Genomic DNA, 20,269 nt, shown 5'->3' with positions numbered 1-20,269 from the left:
TGGTTACCCACATTCTTCAAAATATATTATTTTGTGTTCAGCACAAGAAAGAAATGATTACAGGTTTGGAACAACATGAAAGTTAGTTAATGATGACAACATTTTAATTTTTGGGTGAACTATCCCTTTAAGGACAAGGGGCAGCATGTTCACTATTAGGCTACTGTCTTTTAAAGACCTGCACGCATCTAAAATACATAATGCATCCGATTAAAAAATTAAGTTAAGTTTACTTTAACTTTAGACATAACCAACTGTGTTCATGAAAACATTGTGTATATTTGACAGTATTAGCGCAATAAGACACAAAATATAATGTCCAGTAATCTGGTGCTGTTTGACATGCTTTTAGTGGTTGATGCCATATAAGAACAGCACGCGAATGAAATGTTTAACGGCAAGGCTTTAAAGCACATGCAAATAATGAACGTTTGTGAATTGCAGTGTCCCGTGAGTGTAACTCCTCTGTTACCATCGGATGTGAATGTACGTCGCGTTGTACAGTAGGCCTATAGCCAATGTTGAGACGGAGGCGCCAGAACTGCAAATGATATGTGCCTTGTAGCACGATACTATTATATTTCTTCAAAACAGATCATGGAGACATTTTAATCCCACACCCCTAATTTGAAGTAATCTAAAACTTAAAATATATTAATTATAGCATAGCTATATTTCTACATAACTATTGCAACATTAAAATATAAATCAGTAAATTAGAGTAATCAGTATTTTTTTTTTCTCAGTCTACATTATACTCACAATAAAATAAATAAAACATAAAAAGGTTCCTTGACTGAAAGCATGGACTTAACGATTAGCAACTTACAAATACTAGGACTCCTTATTTTGATTAGCACAATCCAACACAATCCAAGAATTTTATTAAAATAAAAACACATCCAATGTTCATGTGTAATGCTAGTTTATTTATCAATTACGCAATCAATTATGTATAGTAAGCAATTCAGACATTAAAAATTAGACAAAGAAGCACTGACTCACCTTTCCATGTGCTTTTCCCGTCAGAAATACGGGAATTTGCGTTGCAAATCGGCTCCACTTACTGGTAGAACTGCGCATGACCACTCATACATTTTCTTTTTTTTTTTACAATTTATTTATTTTTTTTATTTTGTTTAACTGAACAGAGGTCCAAAATTGAAACATTAGCACGGTATACCAAATACACAAAAGTGAAGCAACTCTAGTTACAGATAGGTATTCCTGATACATAGAATAGAGGAGTTCCAGATATATCACAGTGGTAACATCAGATGGGTAAATTTAAGAGTTACAAATATGTAATGAAGTATAAGACCCGGTATATATTAATCACATTTCAAAGTAATCTAATACAGGCTTCCATATTTTCCTAAATATTTCTGGCTTGTCGTTATTGATAAATCGTAACTTCTCAATATGAATAATGTTCACCAGCTCACTTTGCAGCACATCGAATGTTGGAACAATATCCAGTTTCCACCTCTGAAGAATCAGTCTTTTTGCAAGAACCATAAATAAAGAAATACCCTGTTTTTCAAATTTACTGAAAGAAGGTACTGAAATCACCCCAAAAATGGCAATCATCGGATCTGGAGCTATCTCTTTTTTATACACTTTTGAAAGTAGGTCGAAAATATCAGTCCAGTACTTGTGAAGGTTGCAACATGTCCATAGTGAATGTAGAAGTGTACCTTCTGCAATCTTACATTTATTACATATCGGTGATACTTCAGGGAAAATCTTATGCAATTTAGTTTTACACATGTATACTCTATGTAAAGATTTGAATTGGATTAAGTTATGTCTAGTATTAATCGAGCAATCATGTATGTTTTGTAGGCATTCCTCCCATTTTGCATCATCAATGGCGTAACCTAAATCCTCCTCCCATGCTTTCCTAATTGTAGTTGTGTGGCTATCCAGCAGATCAATTAATAGATTATAGAAATATGACACCGCTTTGGAATTCCCAGCTTTAAATCTGTTTATTTCTTCTAGTTTGTCGTGCTTTTTAAATAGTTCAAAGTCGGGGAAATACTTTCTGACGTAGTCTCTAATTTGCAGATATCTAAAAAAGTGAGAATTTGGTAGCTCATACTTTGATTGGAGCTCTTTAAATGACAGAAATTGCTCATTCATATAAAGTGAGCCAATGCAGCCTATTCCTTTCCGTTTCCATAGTGAAAAAACCATATCATTAAGAGCGGGAATGAAGGAGTGATTCTTGCATATAGGGCTATCAAAATATACCTTAGGGGCTTTAATATATATTCTAATTTGTTTCCAAATTTTTAAAGACTGACCGAATACAAAGTGGCTGTTGTAAATAAGCTTACTAATCTTCCCTGGACTGTTGCACAGTGCCTGTAATGAGGAGTTAGGGCAAAGGGCTTGTTCAATTCTAAGCCATTCAGGTTGTTCACAAGTTACATCTGTTGAATCAACTCTCCACCAAGAAAATATATTCAAATGTGCAGCCCAGTAGTATGCTTTAAAGAAAGGTAACCCAAATCCCCCCTTTTCTTTAGATTTTAGTAAGTGTTGTTTTTTAATTCTTGCCACTTTATAATTCCATAAAAACTGAATAATTATCTTGTCTAGCTGTTTAAAATAGGATTGCGGTATACATGAAGGGATAGATTGAAATAGGTGGAGGAATCTTGGTATAGGTGGAGGAATCTTGGTAAACTCACCATCTTTACCGCATTAATTTTACCCACCATTGAAATTGGCAAAGTTTTCCAGAAATCTATATTATTTTTTAATTGGCTGATTCTCTTTTGCCAATTGACTCTAAGTAGATCTCTTGAATTTTTAGTTATTATGACACCTAGATAAGTAAATGAGTTTTCTGCTATCTTGAATGGGGTGGAACTTACATATTGTTTACAAGCGCTGGGTGTAATAGTCATCATTTCGCCTTTTTCCCAATTAACAGTAAAACCTGATATATTCCCGAATCTTGTAATTGAAGTGAGGAGATGTGGAACAGACTTGCAGGGATTCTTTATAAACAACAGTATATCGTCTGCGTAAAGTGAAATATGTTGCGGTAGGCCACCTATTGTAATAGGTTGGATATCTGCCTGTTGCCGAATGTATGCAGCCAAGGGCTCTATTACAACTGCAAAGAGAAATGGGGACAGTGGACATCCTTGTCTCGTCCCTCTATAGATTGAAAAAGGAGCCGAGATATTATGATTAGTCACTACTGAGGCTTTTGGACAGCAATATATTGTTTTTATCCAATCTCTAAAAACATGGCCAAAACCAAATTTGTTTAGGGCCGACATCATATATCTCCATTCCACTTGGTCGAATGCCCTTTGTGCATCCAGTGAAATAACTGCAGCTTCTTCTTTATGGTTTGAATATAAAACATTACATAGGCGACGCAAATTAAAAAACATGTGTCTACCTGGCATAAAGCCTGTCTGATCTGGATGTATAATATCACAAATGTGCTTCTTCAATCTATTTGCAAGGATTTTCCCAATTATTTTGTTTCAGTGGGTAGTAAAGAAATCGGTCTGTATGATGACACTTGTAGTCGGTCTCGATCTGGTTTAGGTATAAGAGCAATATTGGCATCATACATAGATGCAGGGAAACGACCAACTTCCTGTGAAAGTCTAAACATGCGTACCAACAATGGCAGAATAACTTTGCTGAATCTTTTGTAAAATTCAATGCTGAATCCATCAGGGCTGGGGGCCTTGTTGTTGGGAAATTCTTTAATTGCGTTTTCCACCTTCTTCAATGCTTATATCTGCATCTAGTGTCTTTAAAGCCTCTTCACTTAATTTTGGCAAATGTATTCCTTCCAAAAAACTATCAATATCTTCCTGGTCAGACTTGTCTCTGGAGGTATAGACCTCAGCATAAAACGTTGCAAAATTTTGATTTATTTCATTTGGATTGGTTATTGTTTTCCCCTCTTTACTCTTAATTTGATATATAGCTCTAGACGCTTGATTTTGTCTAAGTTGCCGTGCTAGAAGATTTTGGGGCTTATCTCCTAATTCGTAGTATCTTTGTTTAACTTTACATAACAATTTTAGTACACTGCCAGATAATAAAGAATTGTATTTATATTTCAATGCAATAATTTCTTTCAATAATTCAGTATTTGGGCAATTTTTGTGTAAACTTTCTAATTTGGTAAGAGTATTTTCTAATTTAGTCATTCTCATCCTAATTTTCTTCCTCTGAGCTGTCTCAAATGCTATTATTTCCCCTCTGACTACAGCCTTCAGTGTCTCCCATAAATTTGAATCGTGCACTTCACCGTTGTCATTTATTTCTATAAATTCCACAATCTTTTTTTCCAGCTCTTCATTAAATTCTTCATCCTTTAAAAGTGTATTATTTAACTTCCACCTAAATTCTCTTCTTAAATGATCCAATCTAAAATCAACTGACTGGGGGGCATGATCTGATATTATAATATTATGATATTGTGACTTGCATACATTCGGCACTAAATTTGAATCCAGCAGAAAAAAATCAATGCGCGAGTATGACTTGTGTACATGAGAGTAAAAGGAAAAATCTCTACCTGAAGGATTAAGAATCCTCCATAAATCGACAATGTTTAGGGATTGCATATATTGTCTTAACGTTGTATTAGATTTAGAGACAGTGCTGGCAATCTGACTAGGTTGTCTATCAAGCACATTGTCTAGCACACAATTAAAGTCTCCTCCAATAATTACCTTTGATTCAGAGATATTGGGGATTAGTTTGAATACTTTCTGAAAGAAGAGGGAATCATCAAAATTTGGTGCATATAAATTAACTAAAGTAATTTGCTTTGAATGTATGGAGCCCAACACAATAATATATCTACCATTTGTGTCAGAGATAGTCTTGTGATGGACGAATGGTATATTCTTATGAATCAAAATAGCCACACCTCTGGCTTTGGTAGAAAAGGTGGACTGATACACTTGTGCAATCCAGTTAGACTTTAATCTATTTTCGCTACCCTTCTTTATATGTGTTTCTTGAATAAAACCTATATCAGTTTTCAAGGCTTTAAGATGTAGAAGAACCTTTCCACGCTTTACAGGGCTATTCATTCCCCTAACATTCCAACTGATGAGCCTGATATTGCCCAATCTGTCGCTGTGATCATTACCGTAAGTATCAGTTAACATTTATGTGGTTACAATATATACCTTTATATATGTATAAACCGCACCATAACAAAAACAAGAACATTTGGACCTTCTTTGAACTTATGAACTTAAACACAACCCACGGGATACCCACACAAGGTTTCCTTCCCCCCCACCCAAAGCTTCCAGGGAGGCAACTAAGAAACATAGTGCCTCTCCTCCCTACTCACCAAGCCACAAATAAACCTTACCGGCGACTGTATGTATTAGCCACCCACACTCCTCTGCTGAAATTCAAATACACTGTCCGCTTTAATGGTACATATAGTCTTGAATAATCGAGTCCATACTTTGAACCGTATATCTCTCACTGTGCAAAGTCTCTGCAGAGCCGATCGCCTTTTATACAGACGCATGACTGGATCCACCGTTATCTCCTTTTGTATGTTTCCAATTTGGTACTGTGGCCATCAGAAACTTTTCCGCATCGGAAGGCTCTTCAAAGGTTTTAGTTTCCTCTCCTACCGTCACGATGAGTTTGGCCGGGAATTTGAGGCCGCACCTTATGTTTCTTTCCTTACATTTACTCCTCACGTCGTTAAAGCTCTGCCTCTTCTTCACCGTTGCAGATGTCAAGTCTGGATAGATCTGCACTGTGTCACCTTTAAAACGGAGAGGAGCCTTCTGTCTGGCTAGGCGCAGCACGAGCTCTTTCACTTGGAGGTGGTGTAATCTAGCAATGATCGCTCGCGGTCTGTTGCCGGAGGCTGACCTCGCGCTTCTGTGAGCTATGTCAATTTGTATTGGTTTCTCAAAGTTCTCTTGCCCAAGTAGCTCTGAAAGCAATGAACTGACGAACTCGGAAGGCTTACCATTTTCCATCTTCTCTTTAATTCCCATTATGCGAATATTCTGCCTGCGGGAGCGCGATTCCAGATCCTCCAGTTTTGCCTGCATGAGCACCGTCTCGGCTGCCATTTTTGCATTTAGCCTCTCGAGGGATTCAATACGGCCTTCGTGCGCCTGCACAGCTTCCTCAGTTTCTTCAACTCGAGTGGTCATGTCAGTCAGCGCCGATGACACATTAGAAAGTGCGGAAGAGAGTTCACCCAGTCTTTGGTCCACAGTCTTATTCAAAGCACTGATTTCAGACATAAGATCCTCATTTGTAGTCGGCGGAGATTTAGCCTCAGCTTCTCCCGCGGTAGACTCGGTAACTTTTTCGCCCTCTTCCGCTCCCCTCTCCGGTTTCTTAACTTTATTTGGCTTCGTCATGTTGCGCTGTAAACTCTAATAACTTAAGCTGCAAAGCACAGTTAATTAATCTGCTGTATTTAGGACTTTTTTAAGTATTAAAGCGGAGCCAAGAAAAACACGTCTATTCCATGCGAGTTCAAACCGGAAGCCGTCCACTCATACATTTTCAAAATACGTATTATTTTAAATAGAGGGTAATTGAATCAATTGAGTTTAATAACTGTCCGTGCTAAAAAGTTGTCCTTTATTAAACTTAGTAAGGTCAACAAACTTATTCAAAATAAGTTTTATTCACTTAATTTTATTAGTAAGATCATCAGTTACATTTTACAGTTCAGGATTCTTTGAATATAAAGTTCAAAAGATATAGAAAATCAATAGAAATTTATTGTAACATTATTCACTACCGTTCAAAAGTTTGGGCTCTTTAAGAGTTTAGTTTTTTGCTGCTGTTGTTGTTTTTTTTTTTTTTAAATAAATGTATACTTTTATTCAACAAGGATGCCCTATATTGATCAAAAGTAACAATAAAGAAGACATTTATAATGTTAAAAAATCTTTCTATTTCAGATAAATGTTCTTTTGAACCTCCAGGATCAAAAAATCCTGATTTTTTTTTACACAACTGTTTTCAACATTGATAATAATCAAAAATGTTTCTTGAGCAGCAAATCATATTTGAATGATTTCTGAAGGATCATGTGACACTGTAGACTGAGTAATGATGCTGAAAATTTTGACCACAGGAATCAATTGCATTTTAAAATATATTTAAATAAAAATAAACTTTAAATTGCTTTATTATGGATCAAATAAATGCAGCCTTGGTGACCAGAAGAGGCTTCTTTAAAAAAAAAAAAAAACGTACAGATCTAAAACTTTGGAATGGTAGTGTAGGTCTAAAGTTTTTAAGTAAAGTCTTTGTGTAAATAAAATGTATAGTCAGATTACTTCTTTTAACTTAAACTTGATTTTGTGAATAAGCCAAAACAATACATTCAGTCATTAACCCCCTGAGGTCGGCAATCACGCCGGCGTGATCTGCTCGCTTTTTTCCTTATCAGTGCAAAAGAGAGTCAAAATACTATTTTGATTTTGATTTTGACATACTTGTGTTATACATCAATCGATCCTGTTAAGTGTGTATTTTTTTTGTGTATACTCACATTAAAAACAAAGTGTTGTGCTTTTTGCCAAATAAAGAAAAATAAACATGAAGCGAGTTCTGCCTTCTCTTCTCTCTGTCAGTGAAGTCAATTCTGAAACGCTCTATTGCTATACTGAGATGAGTAAAAATCGACTACAAAAATTGGATATATTATAAAGTTTTTACTGTAAAATACTGCCACATCAAATAAGCTTATAATGTTGCCAATTTCTGCTCATGTGTTAAATATATATATGTTTTGTCAAAAATAATCAACTAAGATTGTATAACCTTTTTAATAAAATAGCAAAAATATATACAAGGATAGACGTAAACAAAATCTTAAAAGGTCAATATAAACCTTCTCTTTAAATTATTTTTATTGTGTTTTAATAGTGACGCATTTGGGTAGAGAATATATTCCAAAACTTTCTGAAAATACAGTATGAGAATTAACTGCACAATTACTAGAAATGTTTATCTTGGATATTATACAATTTGCAAGCACAATTTGTGAGAAAAACAACAACAACTGTGTTTCCAACTGTGAACCAATTTTATATATATATATATATATATATAGTCCTTGCATCCTTTCCTGTGGCTCAGTGACACACCTGAATGAAAGGCTCATTATGTATGCGGGCCCCATTGTCTCCTCAGGTGTGAACTACTCTATAGCTGTGTCCCAATGTAAAGGCTGCATCCTTCGAAGGACTGAAGACTTCAAGGATGCAGCCTATTCGTCCTCCGAAGGACGCACCATGTAGCCTCCGTAGGATTTCCTAATTGCGCAGCCAGGTGTTCCCGATTACCGCTCCAGGCGCCAAGCAACGGTGCGAGAGTATGCTGCCATCCTGACAATTAATTTGATATGCTATGGAGCCAGAACTGGCTATTGTCATTTTTATGTTTTATATTTTACTGGAGGACATGGTATTAAGGATGTTTCAGGTCATACTTTCGGCTTAGCCGAAGATTCAAATGTTTATTTATATCTTACCTTGATGCGATTTTGTAGGCTAGTGTATTCTTTTTATTATGCACATAAATGGACCATGGTAAATATATTTACACATATTTTTAACCCCATTTGAATATAAAACCCATTTGAATATAAACAGTCGAGTGCGGATGTTACTCCCGCTCGTCCTCGGCAGCTGTCAGTCACTGTTGCTAGGCGACAAGAACAATCCTCCGTAGGCTAGACCGGTCCGAGCGCTTCAGATGCGCCCTTTGAAATGGGACGGAGCTGTAGTTAGCAACAATTTGTTAATATTGTGACAATAGGCCTACATTTTGTTACTTTAATTTTCAAAATAACCAGTGGTGGTAAGGAACTACATACTTCGTTAATACTCGAAGTAATTTTCCCACACGGGACAGCAACACTATAAAACTGTTATTTTACAATATGATGCATTGTTTTACATTAAACTAGTACACAAAAGTATATAGTTTAAATGTATCAACCTTGAAAATATTCTGAAGTAAAATGCAACATGCAGTAATAGAAATGCAGAATTCCTTTACTTTTACTCTTGATGCCTTAAGTACATTAGAGTATGCAAGATAATGAAAAAATATTGCTTAACTAAGGTTTAAAATCTATGACTAGTAGTTTTTCGCCAATTTGGTATTAGTGGTTATTAAAAGTACTTTAGTGTAATAAAGTATCTCAATATTTATTCCATGAGTCAGCCCTGCAAACCTGTTGGTAGACAACTTAGTGGATAGTGAAAATATGCAGTCAAACACTCTGGAGACCATCCCAGATGATGTCCCACCAGCAGAAGCCTTACCAGGGTCTCTATTGTGGAGCCCATCCCGGTCCAGCAGCACCAGGGTCTCCCACTCAGCTGAATAAAAGTCTACATCATTTTTCTTATTTTATGTACTGTAAATTTAAATGTTTATGTTGAATTTGATGTGTTTAACGTATGTTGTAAATAGTTGGGGGAAAAAAGGTATAGAAGAATTTGTTTCATGTAGAAATTATGACTATCATTACAAAAATAAACAATGTCCAGAGCAATGAATTCTCTCTTATTTACACATTTAAAGTTGCATAAAAATAAATGTACAGATTTTTTTTTCCTTTTAAAAAATATAGGTGAAAAAAAAGTTAAACAAGAATATATATATATATTTCTCAATCATTCTTTCAAGAAGAGAAAACAGCCTGTCCATCCTCTCCCTACTCTCCTGTGCTCTCCTCGCCTCTGCAGTCCCATGTCTTCTCTAATCAAGTCCAAAAACTCGTCCTCTCTGTCTCGCCTTCTTCATGGTGCTGGTGCTGGTGCTGGTGCTGCTGGTGCTGCCCCTGGCTCCTCCTCTTCTTGGTCACACACTACTGAACTCGGCCTTGGTGTGTCCTCAGGGATTGAGGCCATGAGGACAGCGGGGTTGGTGCAACGCCTCCGTCCCAACACCTCATCCATGAGGACAATCCAGGGCCAAGTTTCAGCAGTGGGTTTCCCACTCACACCCTCTCCTGTCCCAGGACACGTGCAATCTAAGGCAGAGCAAATTAACCACGGCTTGTTAACAACAACAGCACAATACAACAGCACAATACATTTCAGCAAATATGTGTGTATTAATTTTCTTATATATATAAAACTATATACCCATATAAAAATGGGTCTGGGGAATGTAACTCCCATACAGGCACAAAATAATATATATATATTATTTTGTGCCTGTATGGGAGTCCCCAGACCCATTTTTCACTGAACTGTTCTAAAAAAGCAGAAAAGGGTACTTAACACAGGGGTGCAATCTTAAGTGCATTGTTAACACTGCAAAATATGACACATCAATACCAATTTAGACCAACATTAAAAAACAAATTTGGGGGTTGGTTGTTTTAGGCTTTATAGGGTGAGTGATATTTCTTATAATACACAAGTGAGATAGACTAGTGCAAATATTACAAATAGGTCGTTAACTTTATTACCACAAGTTTTGCCTAAAACTACCTGACAAATGAAGCCATGCAATGATGACGAAGGAGTTAAGATGAAGTTTACAATAAACTTTAACTGTGGTTTCGATAGCTATTTGAGTAAATGAAAACATAATACTTACATTTAAATGTGAATTTGCTGTCCACCACCGATCTCTAGTCTCGGCCGCCGGCCTGTCGTCAGCGGCGCGCAATGACTTATGGGGTAGAATAGGCTGCTAAGTGTCCATTTATGTATCCTTCTTTTCACGGGGAAACGAAGGGCCCATTTGGCGTCGCTTTTGAATCAGGGTAGCCTTCGTCGCGGCGCGATGACGCAACCGTCCTTCGAATACGGCCTTCGCAGGAATTGGGACAGCCTTCATCGAGCCGCGGTGACGCAATCGGCCTTCAAATGCGACCTTCCAAGGATGCAGCCTTTGAATTGGGACGTCCTTCGTCGCGCCGCTGTGACGTTTTGTCTCGCCGCGGTGACGCAATCGGCCTTCAAATATGGCCATCCGGCCTTCAAATACGGCCTTCGAAGGACGCAGCCTTCACTTTGGGACACAGCTAATATTCATGATGGAGTAGGATCGTTGACGCCCCTGCGCATATTGCCTTTCCAAACAAAAAGTGTTTTACAAAATTTAAATCAATGTATTGTTTTATGTGAATGATTAGGCAGGATGATTTTCACATCATTTTGAAGAAAAAAACTCTAGGCGACAAAATGCATTAGTCAAAAGTCTTGTTGACACATATTTAGTATGTGTTTTGTGGCCTTATTTCAGAAACTTTCATTTTTAGTTTTTTCAATAACCATGCATAAACATTATTCTCTCAAAAATACAAACATGTACATACATTTTGCTCACATATAATGGTAGCCCTGTTTGTGCTAAATAGTGTAATTATACCTTTTCCATTAATATGTTTATAAGCAACTGAAAAAAGCACAAATGTCAGGGCATGTCAGAACATCTCAAGGACCCCAAAAACACCTTAGACCCCAGAGGGTTAAGTCTCCTCACATTGATTCTCTATAGTTCCCTCTGTCACATTCCTCATTGATATTCCCAGGGGAGGGCCTTTGTCTCTTCAGGTGTGAATCACAGCATTATTCATGATGTTTCGCGCCCACCCCGCATACAGCCATTCTGACAATTAGTGTCTTACAGAAGAGTGATCAGGATGGTTTTCACATCATTTTGAAGAAAAACTCTAGGCAGTAAGATCCAGTTTTAAAAAGCCTTGTATACAAATGTTTACTATGTGTTATATGGCCTTATTTCAGTGACTTACATTTTTTGTGTTTTTTAAAATCATGCATAAATGTTATTTTCTCAAAACTACAAACTTTTATGTACATGTTGCTCACATATTACTGTAGCCCTGTTTGTGCTGAATACAATGCAATCAGACTTTAGCCATTAATATGTTTTTAAGCAACTGAAAAAAGCACAAATGTCAGGGCATGTTTTTTTAGGAGAGCTTTTGATTGAACTCCCCTTTTCCTGTTTTATCCTTTTTTATCATGTAGCACTTTGGGATTTACTTAAATATAAAGTCCATTATAAATGAAATTTATTATTATTATTATTATTATTATGTCAAAACTTCTTCAGGGCCACAAAATATCATGTGATGGATTTTTTTTTAATTAATCATAACTAACATTTATTTTTCATGCAGGAACAACATTCATATGCTTTTGAATCTTAAATGTTTCCAAAACTTTTGGTTGAAACCTCGTGACTGAGTGTGTGAGTGTATAAATAACATATAGGGGAAATGAAACTAGACAGATGTCTAGGTTTGAAAACTTGTGATTAACCTTGTGATTAACAATATAGTAATCAAGAAAACAGAGTTTTCTATGGTCAGATGAAACAAAAAAATAGCTTTTTTGGCAGCAAACACTTAAGATGGGTTTGGTGCATACAGGGATAAAAAAAGTACCCCGAGACTTCCGGTTGGCGAGCGGAATGGAGTAGTGGTGTTTTTCCAGGCTCCGGCCACACAGCCTCTATTTTCAGTATTACTCAGTCGGTTTAACCTTAACCTCACTACAATTGCCTTTTAAACAGTAGTTGGACAGTCCTAACCAGCTAATATGTCTAAAACCGCCAAACAATCAAAGAAAGAACTTGCTTCACCGGACTCTGCTATCGACAATGCTACTTTAGCCAACATGCTAGCGGAACTACGGGCAGACTTGCTAACGAAGCCTGACTCACTGTCCGTCAGATTTGAAAACAAACTCGCTGCCGTTGACGCCAAATTAGACGGTGTACAGACCACGGTCACTAACCATGAACAACGTATTTCCGACCTGGAATCTGGGCTGAATCAACTGCAGTCATTGGAATCTCAGCTATCCAACATGGCCGATGACAACGCTAAACTGAAAGCTAAGATAACTGACCTGGAGGGGAGAAGCAGACGGTGCAACGTGCATCTCATTGGAGTACCCGAATCTGTTGAGGGAACACGACCAACAATATTTTTTTCCAATCTCCTGGTGGATATACTGGGCAAAGATGTGTTGACTTCTCCCCCCGGAGCTTGATAGGGCTCATCGTGCGCTGAGACCCAAACCGACAGAGGGGGATAAACCTGGAGCCGTGATCATTTGCTTCCACAAATTTCAGACCAAAGATATGGTAATTCGCGCTGCCCGTAAGAAACGAGACGACCTAAAATATGATGGCAAGTCAGTGTACTTATACGATGATTACTGCCCTGAAGTGATGGACCAACGAGCTGAGTACAAAGAAGTCATGTGTCAGCTGTTCACTCTCAAGCTCAAGCCTTCACTACTGTATCCAGCGCAACTGTTCATCAAGGCCGACGACGGGGAGAGACGGCGCCTCTTTTCGGTGAAGGAAGCCCAGCAGTTTTGTTACCTGGGTGCTACCTGTTTCTTTTCCTTTTATTTACCAATACCTGTCTTCCTTTTTTTTTTTTTTGTCAAGCATACTACTCGTATATATTACACTGTATAATCTTAACCTACTTTTGCCTTAATGGAAAGTAGACAAGCAATGAATAACATTCGCTTCATATCATGGAATGTCAAGGGGGCAAACCAACCTACTAAAATAAATAAGATTATCTCTCACCTCCAAGACTTGAAAGGAGATATAGTATTTCTGCAGGAGACCCACTTACATAGCGGTGAGATTATGTGCATCAAAAGGAGTAGGTTCAGCCAAGTATATCACTCTAAATTTAGTGCAAGAGCCAGGGGTGCTGCCATTTTGATCCAAAATAATGTTCCATTTGAAGCAGAAGAGGTTATTGCGGACTTAAAGGTGAACTAAGTAACTTTTTTTACCTTAACTGAACAGCTTCGGAGTCATTGGAATGGTTATATTACTTATTTCGGGTTGAATGGTGGTCGTTTCGCACCCCCCGTGTCCCCGTGAGCGGAAAATACGCACTTGCAACTTTGAGCCGGCGGGCCGCCGGCCGCCGCGTCAGGAAGTCTCGCGTGATATCAGGTCTCGCGATGTAAACAATTGCTTTACGGCCAAAAGAAATCTGCTAAAATGCTGTCATTGTTGCGCTCCCTCACGCTGTCTGAACCCGAATGAAGAAGACGTTTTAAAGAATGTCCCATCTGCTTTGATGTCGTTGATCTATAGCCTCTGGTGTCTGAGAATCACCAACGAGTTTTTACAACAGTGTTGTCAAATATCTATTCCGAAGCTGTGGGGGGAGCTCTAGAGAGAAACCTGCGAGCAAAAAGCGAGAATACAGCGAAGAAATCCCGAAGCTACTGAGTGCTGCTTTAAATGGCCGGTATGATATTGTATCAGGGGCACTCTGTCACATCAAAGTCATCCTAGCTAGCATCTATGCACCCAATTGGGACGATGAACAATTTATGTCAAAGATTTTTACTTCTATTCCTAATATTGAAACACACCATATTATCATTGTGGGAGATTTTAACTTTGTACAAAATGCTGATTTGGACAGATCTTCCCGTAGACCGCATTCCCTTACGAAGTCTGCTAAGCTACTAGCGTCTTTTGCAGAAGAGCTGGGTATGTCTGACCATGGAGGCGCAAATTCCCTGAAAAAAAATATTTTTCTTTCTTCTCACATGTCCACCGCACTTACTCTCGAATAGATTTTTTTCTTATAGATAACAGACTGCTTTCGAATGTTCTATCATGCGATTACCATAGCATTGTGATTTCAGACCATGCCCCCACGTCACTAGACATAAACTTCCCCAGTCACAACCGTTTTTTTAAACCATGGAGATTTAACTCAAATTTGCTTGCCAATGACCCTCTGGTGGATTCTTTAAGATCAAGCATTGAACTATTCCTTGAAATGAATGACAAACCAGACGTGACGAGGTGCACCTTATGAGACTTTATAAGAAAGTGAGGGGTCTAAGTTATTTGCATAGCTATCATCTATTTCAAAAATCTTTTGTGCTAGCTCGGTTTGTCTAGACATGGCAGTTTTTCTGAGGTGGGCTGTGTAGGAAATTATCTGGCCTCTTAAATTCGCCTTGAGGGACTCCCATAAGGTGCACCTCGTCACGTCTGGTTTGTCATTCATTTCAAGGAATAGTTCGATGCTTGATCTTAAAGAATCCACCAGAGGGTCATTGGCAAGCAAATTTGAGTTACAATATCTATATTTGAGTTACGACTTCCTACAATATCAGACAGAGTTTAACCTTTTAATCTCAAACGATGCAGAAATGCAACTGCTAAAGTCGAGACAAAGAATTTTTGAGTCAGGGGACAAGGCTGGCAAACTCCTTGCCCAGCAAGCCAGAGCTGCAGCAGCATCTAGGTTCATTCCTAGTATTATATCTTCATTAGGCGCCACTACCACTGACCCAAAGCTTATTAATGAAACATTCTCCAAATTCTACTCTGATCTATATGCCTCCGATCACCCTAACACCAGTTCAGCATGCGGGTTAAGCACTATCGAGTTCCCTAAAGTGGATCAGGGACTAGTAGAGAATTTAGCTGAGCCAATCTCCACGACTGAGATCATGGGGGCGATAACTACATTGCAGAGTGGGAAATCACCTGGTCCAGATGGATTCACGGTAGAATTCTATAAGAAATTTGCCACACTTCTCTCTACAGTTCTAAGTGACATGTATAATGAGGCCCTATCACTTGGCCGACTTCCTCGAACCCTAACCAATGCCACAATTACTTTTCTCCTAAAAAAGGACAAAGATCCCTTACTTTGTAGTAGCTTCAGACCCATATCATTGTTAAATGTGGACTACAAAATTCTTGCTAAGATTCTAGCCCTCCGTCTTCAGAAGGTTTTGCCAGGAATTATTTCAGCAGATCAAACAGGCTTCATGGTGGGGAGGCACTCATTTCACAACACCAGGAGACTCCTAAACATTCTGAACATGCTCAGCTCCAGCACTCCTGAGATATTGGTGTCGCTGGATGCTGAGAAAGCTTTTGATAGGGTGGAGTGGAAGTTTCTTTTTGAGATTAAGGATAGATTTGGTTTGGGTTCAGGTTTCATATCATGGGTAAAGTTGTTATATTCATCCCCAGTTGCATTTGTACAAACAAACAATGTGCTCTCACCCTCTTTTCAACTTCAAACTGTCCCCTTTACTGTTTGCCATAGCCATTGAGCCTTTGGCTATCTGGCTAAGATCTGAAGAAAAATTTGAGGGCATTTCACGTCAAGGTACAGTACACAAGCTATCACTGTACGCGGATGACTTGCTTCTGTATGTGTCCAACCCTTCTACCTCTCTCCCCGTAATTTTAGAAATCTTAAAACAATTTGGCCAACTGTCAGGTTATAAACTAAATTTTGGAAAGAGTGAGTCATTCCCAATCAACAACCTAGTAGGTAAATTGCCAAACCATGTAGCCCCTTTTAAATGGGTGGACCAAGGCTTCAAATATTAGGGTATTTTCATCACCGGGTCCTTGGCAAACACTTTTAATAGCAATTTTGTACCTTAAAAAAGTCGAGGAAGACTTCAACAGATGGTCTACTCTGCCCCTCTCCTTAGCTGGCAGGGTTAACTTAATAAAAATGACCATCCTCCCCAAGTTTCTTTACCTATTCCAACACATCCCGGTACTTATCTCAAAGAAGTTTTTTGCCAAAGTAGATAAATTAATCTCTCATTTTCTTTGGGGTAATAAACCAGTGCGCATGCGGAAAAACATATTGCAGCTCCCTAAAAGGTCCGGGGGGCTAGCCCTCCCCAATTTTCTACATTACTACTGGGCTGCTAACATTCAAAAACTCCTATACTGGACAGTCGAAACCGCAGCCAATCAGCCAGCCTGGGTCCAAATAGAATTTTCCTCTTCTAGAACCTCATTACAGTCATGGTTATGCTCCCAACTTCCAATGTCAGCTACTGACATTAGCGTTAATCCTGTAGTCATTCAATCGCTTAAAATATGGATGCAATTCAGAAAGCATTTTGGCCTGAAGCATCCCTCTATCCATGCCCCAGTATCCCACAATCATAGTTTCAAACCATCTATTATGGATTCTGCCTTTTAACTCCGGAGTGACAGAGGAATCATGGCTATCAAAGACCTTTATGACAATTGTACTTTCATGTCTTTCGCCGACCTGTCAGCCAAATTTCAACTTTCATCTGCTCACCTTTTTCGCTTCTTTCAAATTAGGCATTTTGTACAAAGAACTTACCCTGATTTTCTAAATCTACCCCCAGAGACTTTGGTAGACACGCTTCTCAAAGTAAACCCCAATCAGAGAGGGGCTATTTCTTATATCTTTAACCTGTTAACCGTTGCCAGTGCGCCCGCGCACTGAAGCGTTTTTTATTTATTTAATTCAAAATTACTATCAGATTTAATGTTATACCTTGACAAACTATACATAATTAAAAAGATATAATACTCAAGTTTCAGTATTTGACCACTATTGTATTCTGAGAAACTCATAGTGACAGTTATGTCTTAATTTGTGTCAGGAGTTATGAAATGAAAAAATGAGTCGATACCTTTAATATGAATTATGCGCGTCAGCCGCTTTCATTCATAAAAAACTCTGTGCTGTCGTCATGACAGCGATACACAAAACAACGTCCCTCAGGGCTTTAGCTCAAAACTGTGCAGATTTGGAGAAATATTGATAGATTCTCATAGATTTACATCATATTTCTATAGACAGGAATAATATTTATTGAATTTATACCCAAATGCGTCGATGTAATCTTTATGAGCGTTTGGTACTCTGATACTGTGTTTTGAATTCATACCAATAGCCTGAGGGCGCTATATGCACAATAATAGTCCATATATGGAACATGAAGAAGAGCCATGATCATGTGACATTCCAGGACGTCACTGATACACACAAAGCTAACAAGAGATCGCGCTGTAGCATGCAGATACAGACGTTTTGAAGACAATAAACATGTTTGCAATGATATTTGAGTTACCTGTGTTTTTCAAGCCATGCCAGGTATTTTCATAATAATAGATTATATTTATAATGTAATGCTAATCTATATAGACTATCATTGTGCAGAACACTATCCAATAGTATATTTTCTGTCTGATTTTTTTATCTGAAGCCAAATTAGATCACAGATGATTATTTAAAATACTCTACTTGCGTTATAAAGTAAGTTTGGAGCACAAACATGGTTTTAATCTCATAAATTGTCGTGTATTGATGGTGTGCTAGGCTAACATGCTAGCTAGCCCTAGGTGCACCTGCCACGTCTAGCAGTTATACTTTTATGATTTTTTGAATGCTTACTGAATTGTTTCTTTATTCAAGAAATGCATTTGATACAGTTTAAAATGTGAGGTGAACTTTGATAAAAGAATTTAGGGATTGAAACTCTATGAATAGCCTGTGAATAGCCAGTCGTTAGTAACTATAATGCAGACAAAAGAAATGCATATTTAGAGCCATAACCAGGCTGGAGAGGTGTGAATGTGTGCAGGGGGAGACTGAGACTGATTGGGGATCGTTTGCAAGATTACAATAAACATCAGTAGCATTTTAGCGTCAAATCAAAATAAAGTCACATGACATGGTCTTGAAAAACATTTAACTAAATACAGAGTTTTGGACTTATTATCTTCAGATTTTAAACATAAAATGTTTAGACATGTGGCTTTAGCTGTAGTGCATTTCTAGATTGCTCCAGTGCCAACTTCAATTTTATTTTCATGAGGATGTTTCATAAAAAATAATTTCTAATAACTTTACAAAACTTTGAAGCTATTTATAACAACTTTTGTCATTACGACAATAATTAATTCTACGTTTACAATAAACTGCCAGGTGTCAGCTTTCAAACGAGATCATACTTGTGCTTTTAGTACCAAGGGTTCATGAACTGTATCTGTTTCAGTTTGGGTATGTCATTTCTGGGGATTTTTCAAAAGTGGGGTTGCAGCTTAACAGGTTAAAGCCCTTGATTCCGCTTTCTCTAATTTCCCCCCAAAAAACAGAGATTTATGGGAGCAGGACTTGGTGCATATTGAAGAAGACCAGTGGGACCAGATTCTGGAGTTAGTCCATAACTCTTCCGTCTGTGCACGGCACGGACTGATTCAATGTAAACTAATACATAGGACTTACTACACTAACCACAGATTGTTCAAGTTCTACCCCAATGTTGCAGATGCCTATAATAGGTGCAACCAATCTCCTGCAGACTTCATCCACATGTTCTGGTCATGTCCAAAGCTAGCAGACTTTTGGTTTAAAATATTTGACACTCTTCACACAGCCTACCATTGTGTAACAAACCCAAATCCTCTGTCTGCCCTTTTTGGTATATCACATGGCAGCACTCTAACAGCTGAAGCACAACACTCTTTGGCCTTCTGTACCCTGCTTGCTAGACGCTTGAACTTACTTAACTGGAAGCAGGCCCTGCCTCCATCATATGACAGATGGATTAAGGAAGTCCTATGTAATCTAAAACTTGAGAGGCTAAGGTTCTCCCTTAGAGGCTCCTTGAGGAGATTTGATAAAACTTGGAACCCCTTGCTTTCCATCATAGACTCCCTAGACATCATACCTGAGGAGTGAAATGTTTATGTCCTCTGCCACCAATGCAAGATTTTTTAATTTTTATTTATTTATTTATTTATTTTTTATTTATTTATCTATCTATCTATTTATTTATTTTACTTTTCTATTTTTTTTTTTTTTATTGACTTTTTTTTTTTTTTTTTTTTTTAATCTGAATTTTTTGTATTGTATTGAGTTTGTCTTCTAGGAGCAAGGGGAGGTGGGGGAGTGTGGGAAAAAATGAAAAAATATGAGCACTGTTTCATATTTATAAGTACTGTTTAACATTGTGTACATTTTGCATGGTTTGTGCTCCAAGCATATTTAAAAAAAAAAAAAAACAAAAAAAAAAGTACCCCATGTGTAAAATGAAATACTCTGTTGTATCTTTAATGCTGTGGGCCTAATTTTCTAGCATATATTTTGTTTGTTGCTTTAAAGCTGCAGTCCGTAACCTTTTTGTGTTCAAAATTTATATAATAAGTGAGTACATCGTGAATCCACTTTCCAAACCGTGTTTTGGTCTTATCTTGAATCACTTCAGTACACCTATAATAAGCATTTATTTTCGGACTATTTTAGACTGGTACGGGTCGCACAGCTGTGGAGTACATGTGTGACTCGTCATAGACATAAACAGAGAGAAGTAGCTCCGGCTACAATGTTTTTCCGCAAGACTCATGCAGTTCTGTTTATTAACTGCTAGAGCGCCAAAAGTTATGGACTCCAGCTTTAAATGTCTGAATG

At 37.8% G+C, this 20,269-nt stretch overlaps 1 protein-coding gene across 2 annotated transcripts in view; it reads left to right on the top strand.

Moving 5' to 3' along the window:
• The window catches only part of LOC307157356 (uncharacterized protein), a 268,751-nt gene that overhangs the window by 10,175 nt on the left and 238,307 nt on the right, over nucleotides 1–20,269 (top strand). The gene's annotated exons all lie outside the window — the stretch shown is intronic.

This window comes from Squalius cephalus (assembly GCF_949319135.1).
Source record: "Squalius cephalus genome assembly, chromosome: 4".
NCBI lineage: Eukaryota > Metazoa > Chordata > Actinopteri > Cypriniformes > Leuciscidae > Squalius > Squalius cephalus.
This window is presented reverse-complemented; position numbering and strand designations above follow the sequence as displayed.